Below are 12,309 nucleotides of genomic sequence, written 5' to 3'. Positions count from 1 at the left end.
ATAACAAGAGCCACCTTATAAGTCTGTTGTGGTTCTTGAGTTAATGCATAAAAATCGCATCACCTCATATATAGTAAGCCACCATTCAGTGTTGGCTCAATCTATTTTAGATTCTGGGACCCTACGTTCTTACCACCTAGGAATAATAACTACATTCATCTAGTGCTCGCAAGCACATTCATGCACACACACATTGGATCCACTCATTTAATGTTCCTAATATATGTACGAAGGTGCTATTTTGCTATATCCATTTTGCAGATGAGAAAACAGAGGCAAAGAGCCAACTTGCTTACATTTGCACAGCCAGTAAGCAGCAGGTCCAAAGCTAAGAAGTTTGGCTCTGAGCCCTCTAATCTAATGACTGTCCCCCACTGTTTCTTTATGTATTCAGTCAATCATTCAACATCAGATTCTTAGTACCTTGCTTGGACTCAGGACATAATGAGGTCTCGTAATAGTTGTTGACTAATGAAGAACAGAGTTTCCAAGTGCAGGGAAATGAGGCTCTCCCTGTCCTCAGCACTCCCCACTTCTCCATGAGCACTGATGACTCAACTCAGGAGCCCCAGTGGGAGTGGGCTTCCATCATCCAAGCACTTATGCTTTTAATAAATGAGTACAGTAAATGTAGCAGACTTCCATTGACTAAGGAAGGGAACAAACGCCCCTCACTGGGCCACATGATCCCAGCCTCTACTCTCCCTCATATAACCCCTGAACCTGCAATCATCTGCACAGAGAGTGAACCTTGGACAGGGAGAGATAGAGAGAGCATCTGACTCATTAGCTGCATATTAAATTCTGACGTTTGAACCTGACAGAATCCAAGTAGGGCTGGAGTAATGAATTAATCCTGGGGAAGAAGACAGGTCTGCAGCACCTCAGCCATCAGCAGCCCTGCTGAGCCGACGTGTGTCACGGAGTTTGTTCCCCACCACCTGGTTCCTTCTGGAAGCTCCCTGGTCTGGCCTAGCCACCTTGGGAAGACTAGTACAGGTTAGGTGTTCAATATGCATTTGACCATGAAGGCATCATCTGAAGAGAGGTCACTCTACACCTGGGTTTGCTGGAGCAGGACCAAGCCTCCGATGATCTGCACCCTAGTTTGCAAACCTTCTCATCTCCTAGGGGCCATCTTGTCCAGGTTTCTGCCTTTGGACTCCTTTTCTGGGTCACAAATCAGGGTATCTTCTATCAATGGATCTCTAAGAAAAAAAGGTAGGTATCAGTTTCTCTGAATTTATACTTATTCATTGACTCAGTCATTCATTCTCTTTCTGTCTCACACACATATGCACACACGCACACACACACATACCACACACACACACATGCACACATTCCCCAAATCTATCACACCCCTTTTCAGTCTGTCTGACTCCCCACATTCTTAGTGACACCAGATCCCGGGCAGTCACAGCATGGTGCTGGCACAAATCCTCAGAAGAGAAAAACAAAAGAGAAGGTGCAACAAAGAGGTATCCCTGCACCCCAGCTTTCTCCTCCGGGTTGGGCTATATCTAACCCTAGGCCACAGAATTCATCGCTCACTCTGATTCAGTGGGACAGTTATTTTATATTATTAAAATAAGAGATTATCATCACCACCTATCTCTATCTCCTTTCCAATCTCATCTGAAAAGCAGGCATTGCCTCCTGCTCCTGGACCCCTAATTCTCTCTGCCTCGGCTGTTAAATCATTTAACCTGGCAAAGTGTCGGGAGATGCATTTTACATGAGAGACACGAGGCAGGATAAATCTGGTCTGACTGCAGTGTCTGAAAAGAAATATCTGAGGTGCAGTCAGGGTCAAAAGAGGCTTGGACAGGATGCAGAGTCGGGGAGAGTCCGGTCTCCTCCCTCTCCTCTTGTGCTGAGGAAACAAGAGAGTCAAAGCCTGATTTGCAGAGAGGTAATCAAAACCCAAAACAGACTACAGCCCAGAAGGCCAGTGTACACTAAGTGGCCAGGCCTTCCCCTGGACTTTCAGGCTAGGTCCTCACCATGTACCAGGCAATGGGACTCAGCTTGGTCCCAGGAGGCAGGCTTCAACTTCATCCACTGAAAATTCAGCTGCAGAACTTGGCACTCATGGGGTTCTCTCAGAATCTCTGGGCTATAGACTCCCAAGGATGATTGTCTGGATTTACAGATGAGGAAACTAAAGCCAGACAAGGACAGGAACTTGGCCAGGGTTAGGAGATCCTAAAGCAAAAGCCAGAACTTGCATTCAGGTTTGAGCCTAGGAATGCCAGCTGCCAATCCAGTAGGTTCAAGATTAGTTCTGATCGTGGCCCATTCACTTAACCCTTTATGATTTATAAATGACAATTCTGGCCACTTGGAAGATTGGGTGAGAACACAGGAAGGTTTGTTTGCTCATGAGCTCACTTTATAAGGTTAAATTGAGTGACTGCCATGGGGATGTAAATGGCGAGCCCAGGCAGGACATCAGGCTGGGTGCTGGGGATGCAAATGTGGCCATTTGCACAAGCCATCAAGAGCTCACGGCTAGACACCCACATCAGGAAGAACAGAAAGATGCCATGGGCACTCAGAGTTTAAGGCAAAACCACCTGCTATGAATAATGCCAGGCAGGTTGTCTTGGGATCATAGGTTGAGAATGTAATTTTTCCATGTGATTTATCAATCAAATGGAGCTTTTGTAAACCACTGAATGAGAGTCCCACAAATTTGTAAGTGCCCCAGAGTTCAAGGTTGCTTATTACCCACTTGACCTAGAAAAGGGGACACAGACATGTTGTCCTTGGACATTTGACATAAAGATAGCAACTCCCAGGCCTCACACCCAGGAGTCTAGCTCTAACTGGGATGCCATGCTTCTGGACTCAATGTCCTACATCTAAGAACGCACCAGACGGGGTTATCAGATTTAGCAAATAAAAATACAGGAGGTCCAGTTAAATTTAAATTTCACATCAACAAGCAAAAATAATTTTGTAATATTGTATGAGATATAGTTAACACTGAAGAAAAATTAATTCCTTATCTCAAATTCAAAACCAAGTGAACATCCTGTCTTTTATCAGGGGATGAGAAGGATAACCAGTTAGTAACTGGTCGCACATGACAGAGGTGACAGAAGCTTGGAGCCAAGGGAAGTGCCAGAAGCCCAGCGGGTGTCCTCCAGTTCCCAGGGGAGGCTGGGCCCTCCCTTCAGCACAGCTTCTCCCAACCCAACAGCAACTGGAGCACCCTCTTGCAGCTGTGCTAACTGGAACGCTCCTCCACAAACAACAGATTAATTGATTTAAAACTTTTAATGCCAGGTGCTTGGTGGAAGCATTTTAAGAATCCTCGAGTCAGAATTAATCATGTCTCCTGATCTTTAAGGAGGGCAGTTATTAAATCCTGCAGAGGCAGAGGATAGGGGGAGAGGGAGAAGAAGCTGTACTTTCCTGGGTCTTCTTCAGCTCTGTTGTAATTAAACATCCTGGAGCCCACCTGGGGATGTAGATGAGGAGCAGAGGCAGAGCATCACTGGGTGTGGTCTCTCTGAATGGCCCCTGCGAGACGGGGGAGGGTGGTTAATTTAGCCTTGGTTCCTTGCAGTCCAAGGCCAAAGCAGGATAGAAGGGAGGCTCATCCCAGAGGTTCCCACACACAGCCTATGGGGCCAGAAGCCCAGCGGATACATTACCTACCGATGTGCCCAGTCCCAAGACAGGATCACCTTTCTCCCTAGGGACCTGCTGGTGATTTCTTCTTCCTTGCTCCCTTTTTACTTTCATAGTACTTTAGATGAATCTACTTCTCTGAACTTTTGGATAACGAAAGGAAAAAATAAGTCTCCTCTGATGAAGTCAGGGAGCTTTCTGCCCTTCCAGGCTGCCACTTGTCCCTCTGCCTCTCTGTTCTCTTCTCCCCAGAGCTCCTCTGTGGCCTCAAAGAGACTCCTTGGTTTGAATATGGTCTGTTCCCTCTGAAGCTTATGTTGGAATTTAGTCCCCAGTGTACCAGTGTTGAGAGATGAGGGAGGTGTTTGGGTAATGGAATGGATTAATGCTTATCTTGCAGAAATGGGTTAGCTGTCACAGGAGGTTAGCCCACTTTTCTCTCTTCCAAGGGATGCGTTTGCCCTTCTGCTTTCTGCCATGAGTTGAAGCAACACTTGGCTGTCCCCAGAAGCCAAGAAGATGCTAGCTCCACACTCTCAGCCTTCTTAGCTTCCATCAGTGAGCCAAAATGAACTTCTTTTCTTTATAAATCACCCAGCCTCAAGTAATCTGTTATAGAAACATAAAATGGAGAAGATGGCCATGTTCTCTCTAGTCCCTGATCTCCTTTCCCCTTCTCTAGCCATAAGCCACCTAAATTCTCACCTGGTGTCTCCAAGCCCCCTCCCCTTTACTTGTTCATTTGCCAGTTCTCTGTCTCCAGTGTCTTTTGGTCAAGACTCCCACACTTAGAAAGTGCCAAGCATTTTATCTGATAGCTTCTAATCTTTACATCCCTCCTACTTGTTTATTATCACCCTTTACAGAGGGGTAAATGAAGGCTCCATTGTGTTCTGTGACGTGTCCACAGCCACACAGCTGCATTGCGCCAGCCTCAAATCCCATCCTCACCTCAAAAGCTTCATGAGTCCTCTTGGTTTCTGTCTTCCTAAAGTCAGAATAATTCCAGGGAGCAGATTAGATGTGGTGACATCAAATGTTTTTGCCCCACAGTGGTCAGGGTTCACATCGCCTTCTCCCCTCTAATCCATACCCCAGCTGAAGGTGATATATCAGACCACTCAGAAATATTTAATTTACAACAGAAAGCTCATGGCTGGGGTAAACCTGTCTGGACATGTAACCCTCCCCATAACCGAGCCAAGAAATCCCACTTCCCTTCAGGGTCTTCTGAATAGTGGGGAGCAGGGGTCACTCTCATGTGGCCCCAGATACCTTCCCATGTCCTCAGTACTGCCATGTAAGCTCCAAGCAGTCAGGAAGCTGCCAGTGGTCTTGCCACATATGAAGTCCAACCCCAAAGCAACACAAACCCATAAAGTCCTTAGGGGTGGCACACTGTGCCCCCCATTAATGCTGAACACCCTGGGCTCCCCCTGGTCCCCAGATGCCCCACTGTCAAAGCTAAATCGATACTCTCTTTTTTCTCTGCAAGAACATCTCAGTAATCCTAATTGGTCACTATGGCAACCCAAGCTGCAGCTCCTCGTGGCCTCAATGAAGAGACAGAAGGATGAGAGGGGGTGAGATGGAGGTTAAGCCTACTTATTGTATAATGCCCTGCCTTTGATATCACCTAGATCCACATGCTAAGTACCTGGAAAGAAACAAAATCCCGTGTAAATTAGAATGATACCATCCAATCCCCTGCTTATAGCCTCACTAGCAGCCGCCGATAAGGCCATTGTCTGTAGCCGCTGGGCCTGACCTCCTCTGTCTTGGCAGCTGATGAGGTTTTAGTGGTGGGTCACATTCATCAGGAAGGATGGGCTGGGCCGTGAATCCTGAAGAGCAAGATGGCTGTGCAGGGACCACTGTCTGCAATCTTACTCCCACCCCCAAGAAAAGGCATCCAAGGGAAAGGGGAGGCAAGATGACCACTGCAGGGAGTTTGCCCAGAATCACAAGGACGGAACTCTATGTCCTCAGAGGTGGATCAACCCCCCCCCTCCATTTAATTGGGGTGCTCTCTCCATCTGTTTTCTGATAGTACGACAGAAAAACCACACTGGGTAATTTATAAACAATACAAGTTTATTTGGTTAATAGTTCTTGAGCCTGGGAAGTCTAAGACTGATGGGCCACATCTGGTGAGGGCCTTTCAGTTGCATTGCAGCATGGCAGAAGAATAAGTGAACACTCACAAGACAGAGAAAAATCAGGCTGAACTCATCCTTTTGGTCAGGAACCCACTCCCATGATAACTAACCCACTTCCTCAATCACAGCAATAATCCATTCATGAGGGCTGTTCCTCTTTAGTCTAATCACCTTTTAAAGGGCCCACCCTTTACAAAGGCAATTAAATTTCAACATGAGTTTTGGAGGCAATATTCAAACCACAGCAGGAACCCTCAATACCCATCCATGCTCAAGGGTGAAGTCCCCTCCCCCATATACACACACCCTTCCTACAAATTCATTGTCTTCTCCAGCCACCCTCAGAAAAACTCTGCTGAACTCACTCTTCAAAGCTCTATAGTAGTCAGGGCTCTCCAGAAAAACAAAACAATAGAATCTACATAATAAACGAAAAGATTTATTTTGAGGGACTGATGCATACAGTAATGGTCTGCAGTTGGCCAGCTATAAACCCAGAAAAGCTGATGATGTAGTTCAAGTCCAAACCTGAAGATCAAAGAATGGGGAGGCTTATGGTATTTTTGCCCTCTTTTTGCCTCTTTTCTCAGGCCCTCAACATATTGGATGATGTCCACAAACACTGGCAAGGGCAATTTTCACTCAGTCAACTTTGGTTCAAATGTTCATTTCTTCCAGAAACACCCTGAATAGTGTTTTCCCAGCTATCTGAACATGCCTTCATCCAGCCACATTGACACATAAAATTAGCCATCACAACCTCCATTCCTCTTTCCTTTGGTGCTGCTGCCTGCATGGGCTGGACCTTCTCACTGTAATCCCCGATCTTCCTGTCTCCAGGCAATGGTTGACTCTCAGCCACCACCTGCATTTCCTAGCTATCTCAGCTTCCTCCAGCTCAACCTTTATACTGCATTCTCAGAGCCATTCTTCCTCCCCATCCCGGGAGAGCTGGGCTGGAGTCTTCTCTTCCCACACAGTGCCTTATTTACGTTCAACATGTCCTCGGTGGACTCTCTAACCTGCTTCCACTTGCTGAGGTAGAAGACCTCTGGGCCTGTATTCTGCTCTGCTGGAGTCACAAGTTGCTCAGACCTTCTACAAGCAGTAGGATCCAAGTCACTCTTTTCTCTCTGCCTAACTGCCACAGGTCCATTCAAGCAAAGCATTGATCCTACTTCAGTGCCCTCAGAGGGAACACTACTGGGAGCTCCTCTAAGTTTCTCTATGGTCATCTGGGATCTTCATCCTATTCCAATGAAAGTTTACTTCCCACCTGCTTGCGGACATGATTCCACCTCCCCTTTTTAGCTAGCCTTTAAAAAAGATTCAAGAATGCAGATGTAGACATATTTCAGATACGTCATTTGAGCCCCCAACAGCTCCCATGATGTAGATAAGGAAGATACCGTGTTTATGCTCACTACAACAATGAAAAGAGTCCGGCACTGTGGCTTACATCTATAATCCCAGCTCCACAAGAGGTGGAGATTAATCGGAGATCACAGTTCACAGCTAAAGGACAGCCAGGGCAAAAACTTAGTGAAACGCCTATCTCAAAAACAAACTGGGCACAGTGGTTCATGCCTATAATACCAGCTATGCAGCAGGTATAGGTAACAGGCTGGCCCCAGACCCCACCCCCAAAAAGTGAGACCATGTCTGAAAAATAAACTAAAGCAAAAAGGGCTGGGGGCATGGTTCACGTGATAAAGCATCTTCCTAGGAAGCGCAAATCCCTGAATTCAAAGCCCAGTACCACCAAAACTATTTTTTAAAAAACAGTGAGGAAACTGAGGCAATAGACATGAGTGTCTTTTCCAGCCCTCAAAGCTAGCAAGTTGCAGATCTTAGTCGTTAATTCCTAAACGCAAAATCTGCCCTCCCTATCACTTTGCCACAGCTTCCCTCCTCCTGGAGGCCGCGCCCCGTGCCCCGCTCATCTGCTATTCTGGTTGGGTAAACACTTGAAGAAGGTCCTGTGCTCAGAGGGCATGTTGAGTGGAATATCAGGTCAGGGTTCATCTGCCTTCCTGGTGACAGAAGGCTGTGGAGATAATAGGAGCCCCTTTGTGCTCAGTGGGGCTGCATGGGAGCAGGCGGATGTCTGAAGGAGATTACAAGCAGTTATGGATATTGCTTGTCATGCTACCATCAGCAGACGCCTTTTTCAATTGACTGGTTGCTTGTATTTCCAGAATAGGGAATGCCAGATGTATTTACTGCGGTGAAAGAGAGTGCTGAAGGCCCTTGGAAAGACACCCAGCTGTCGAGAATCCATGGAGGCCAGGGTAGTTTTAACCCTTCATGGCCCAAGTAATCAGAATCCCTAGGGAGCCCAAGACAAGCAGGCAAGGCAGCACATATCTGACAATGGACTTGAGACTTGAAAGTCCTTTCTAAGTTGCTTGTTTGAAATTCGAAACTCACTTTCTACATAAATTAATCTACTAGAACTAACATTTATTGAGTCCTGCTATGTACTAGATAGAGCCTCCCTTTTTTTTTTTTCATTACTACCTCACCTTATTACAAGCCCACAATGTATATAGGGCAGATGCTGCCTCAATGTTCACCAAATCAGTAACCTTTTCCTCCTAAGTACACAATCATCTCTCGGCCTTCCTTATATGGGTGCTGCCGCATAAAAATGGATACAGATAGAAATCATTTGAACCACCTACTAATTTGGCCCAAAACAATGCCTCCTGCTCAACCCTTCATGCTCTCTCTCCTCCCTCACCTGCCTGCCTGATGCACAGGACCCAGTGGAAGGTTCCCCCAGGAGAATTACGTCCACGAAATGGGAGAATCCAGGGTCCCTGAGCAACCACATAGAGCCAAACCCTTGTACAGGCCTACACGCAATTGCAACATGAGAAATAAACTTCATTGTGTTAAGCCACAGAGATTCAGTGAGTTCATCTATTCTAACTCACTCATTACATGTCACCTTCTCCATTTTACAAATGAGGAACCTGAAGTTCAGAGACGTAGCAAGACATTCCCAAGTTTACACAGCAAGGAATCATAGGGCTAAGATTCAAACTCCATGTCAGACTCAAAGCCAGTAATTTTTCCACACTATCTTCCATAACTCGTGTCCAAGCTCCTAGGCCAATCACCAAAATCTATTTGTCCAACAGAAAACAAAATGCACTTTTCAGCTATCCTTAATCAATGCTCATAGGAGTCTCTGTGGGGGTCCATGACTGAGGCTCCAAACCCAACTCTGAGAATTCATCCCATCACCACCATCTCATCCCCAACAGTTTTGGATGCCACTTCTAGATCTAAGGAAAAGCTGTTTCTGAAGATGTGGAGGCTTCATGGTCAGCTGCTCTGTAGGACTCTGAATCAGAATAAAAGAGCAGTCATCTTCATGAGAATGGAAGACCCCTGGGCATTCCACATGGCCCTTGCTAAGTCCAGTTTGTGGTTGGGAATTTTCATTGGTGGTTGGGACTAGGACAAGCAAGTCAGTTCTGTGCTGTAGCATATTCTAGCATTAATCCCAAAAGCACGATGACCATTTTTCCTAAGCCTGAAATTCAAAGATGTGATCTGACTGGTTGAGGAACATATATAGTGACAAGGGCAAAAAATATTTAAAATCACCAGTGACATGGAAATACTGGCAAGTCTGATTGCTGCAGGCAGAGGAAAACCCTTGGTTCTTTTCTGAATGGGACTCAGCCAGAGGAAACAAATCAACCTGACATGAGTGAGAAATGAGTAGGAGTTTGTCCTGAGTGTGTGACGTGTACCCACCCGTGTGCCAGACCACAGGAGGAAGGATTCAAATAAGCACAATGCCTTTCTCCAGGATGATAAAGTGACTAAGGTAAGGAGACAAACTGGAACACAGGAGTCTAAACTCTAGAAGAACCCACTAGCACGCCCAGGGAAGACACTCTCCAGCCAGTCAGCCACTCAGAATTGTGGGTGTTCACACGTGGAACACAGAGCTCACTGTCCCTTCCAGCTTCCTCTCCAAGATTCCAAACAAATCCAAGTGTATCTATGTCAGCAGTGTGGGATTTACTGAACATGAAAGCAGAGAGCACAACTTACTGCACGTACCAAAGAAATCTCCTTTTAACATTTCCCTAGTTCATTCCTCTCTTTTCCTTGCCTCCACACAGAACTTCTTCTCTCTGGCTACCCAAATATTCTCCTAAAGTTTTACTGGAAAACTAACTTAGCTTCTCAATTTCTCACTGCTACTTTATTACACACAAGAGTGTGGCTCTTTTGTCTTCAAATTTTCACACCCTAAGCTGCCCCCATCCCCATCCAATACACACTACCAAGTCCTTCTCAAAGAAGTGGCCCCTGGCTATCAAAACTCCATCCAGGCCATGGGAGATATTATAAATAACTGACAGAAAAACATTTCTGCTATTCTGCTCATGAGAGTTCACCTGCAGAATACGATCAGAGCTTTGCAGGTAGACAGGGCTGCTGTCCGTGGTCCTGACCCAGTAGGTTCTGGTCGATCATCCTTTTTCTATTCCACTGAGCCAGGGAGTTGGATCTTCTTGCTCCACCCTGAGCCTCATTCCACTCACCCCTAAAATGGGACTGTTCACAGTACTCACCTCATGCAAAGCACTTAGCACCGTACCTATCACAAATATCTATTCTTACGCTGTTATTCTACAGTCCTCAGGAAAAGTCTCACTTCCCAGAAACATTCTTTCCCCCAAATCCATTACTAAATAGTATTTATATAAGTGATGCCATCCTCATCCTCCTCCTTACATGCCTTATTTTAAAATTAACACAAATTTTCCAAGGGTTTGACTGCATCAGTGAAAGAGAAATCAGAGTTAACAAAATAACGGACAGAGATGTTGACACCTACGGAAAGACTTCACTGCTGCCTTAGCTGGTTTTACTGGGTACAATATGACTGGAGCTAACTCCAGAATTTTTTTTTCAGCTTAATATTTTTCCTTCACTGATTCACATTGTGACTCTTTTATTTTTCATTTCTTGAAAGTATCTGTGCTTACTTCTCTTATATCACGTCTCATGGTCTACTAAATAATGTCTATATATTATTTACTTCTGTATCCTTAACAGCTTGCTCAATGCCAGCCATATTGTTTGGCCCAGAGTGAAGAAGTAAATTAACAAACAAATGAACAAACTGAGTGTGGTGGGTTCCATTTTTCTGCAGCAATCTTGCACCTCTCCCTGGATCCACACACCCTTTTTCATGTGTCTGCAATTCTTCTCATTGCAGAAGTAGAGTTTATTTTCCCTCCTCTTTACTTTGGATTTACAAATATGTGTTGAAGCAGAAGTGACAGTGGGCCAGCTCTAAGCCTAAGCTTTAAGAGGTCTTACACCTCTCTCTGACTTCCTAATATAGAAAGGACATGCCATGGTTCCAAGAGGAGGATGTCAGCCAAGGAGAGTTGAGCTACCAGAGCCATCATGGCTATTCACAGACCTGAAGTGAGACACAAAACCAGACTACTGATACCACTTGAGATGAGCTCCAGAGTCACAAGTAATAATAAATGATTATTGGTTTAAGCTGCTGAGTCTGAAGGCTGATTTGTTACACAGCATTATTTTGACAATAGCTAACCAATACACAGAGGAAAGCAAACAAAAGATTTTTTTTTAAACTAGAAGACCATGGTTTATGAAGTTTAGCATCTCACTCTGTCTAAGAGTTAATTCTTCCTCTATAAAGTTTGAGTAACAATTTCTGGCTTAACTATTTCCCAAAGATTATGGTTAATCTCTACCGAGATAAAGATAAGAAATAATGGTGGGCTAACCAGCAGCATGGAGATAAATGATTATTTTTGTTGTTGTTTCAACTTTTTGTTTTGTTTTGTTTACAGTACCAGGGATTGAACTCAGTGCTTCATGCATACTAGGCAAGCCCTGTACCACTGACCTGTCTTTCCATCTCCCCCAAGGGTTACTGTTATTGAGAAATTTTATTCATAAGTCTCTCTCCAACATCCTGGTTCACCCCTAGTCTCTAGCTTTGGGCCTTGTACACTCAATGGAAAGGAGATACAATGGGTGGGGAGATTCAATTCATTTTCAAGAGGGAACTTGAAACTTTTTTTTTTATATTTGACCAGGAAATACAACAAATAGCCAGATTTTTAGAACAGGAACACCCCCATTCTATCCAATGCTCACTTAGTGTACTTCACAAAGTTCCCACCAAGAGTCTTCCAGCCCCCACTAAACCCTCCAGTCAAAGGAAACTCACCTGCAAAGCAGACCGTTCAACTTTGGATAGCTCTGACTCTAAATCAGCTCTTCCTCACCTTCCTACCCCCTCGATTGGCTCAGTTTCCCCAGTTGTCAGCTTCATAGAACAAGTATACATTTCCTCAGAACATATATTACAGATTACAATTTACAGGTTATTTACGGACTAAGTTGTTCAATGTCTGCATCCCACACTACGTTGTAAAAGTCACATGGGCAGGGACTGCATCTTTTCACCTAGTATAAAGGGAATTAATAG

At 45.0% G+C, this 12,309-nt stretch overlaps 1 long non-coding RNA gene across 1 annotated transcript; it reads left to right on the top strand.

The window, feature by feature from the left end:
• The first annotated feature begins 755 nt into the window (after nt 1–755).
• On the top strand, nt 756–11,348 carry LOC141420894 (uncharacterized). The gene is made up of 2 exons (XR_012445610.1): nt 756–1,221; nt 11,182–11,348. It is a non-coding gene; the product is annotated as an uncharacterized lncRNA (long non-coding RNA).
• Nucleotides 11,349–12,309: the final 961 nt, after the last annotated feature.

The sequence above is a fragment of the Castor canadensis genome, chromosome 2, assembly GCF_047511655.1.
Source record: "Castor canadensis chromosome 2, mCasCan1.hap1v2, whole genome shotgun sequence".
Classification (NCBI taxonomy): Eukaryota; Metazoa; Chordata; class Mammalia; order Rodentia; family Castoridae; genus Castor; species Castor canadensis.
Note: the sequence above shows the minus strand (reverse complement) of the source record. Positions and strands in the feature narration are given on the sequence as shown.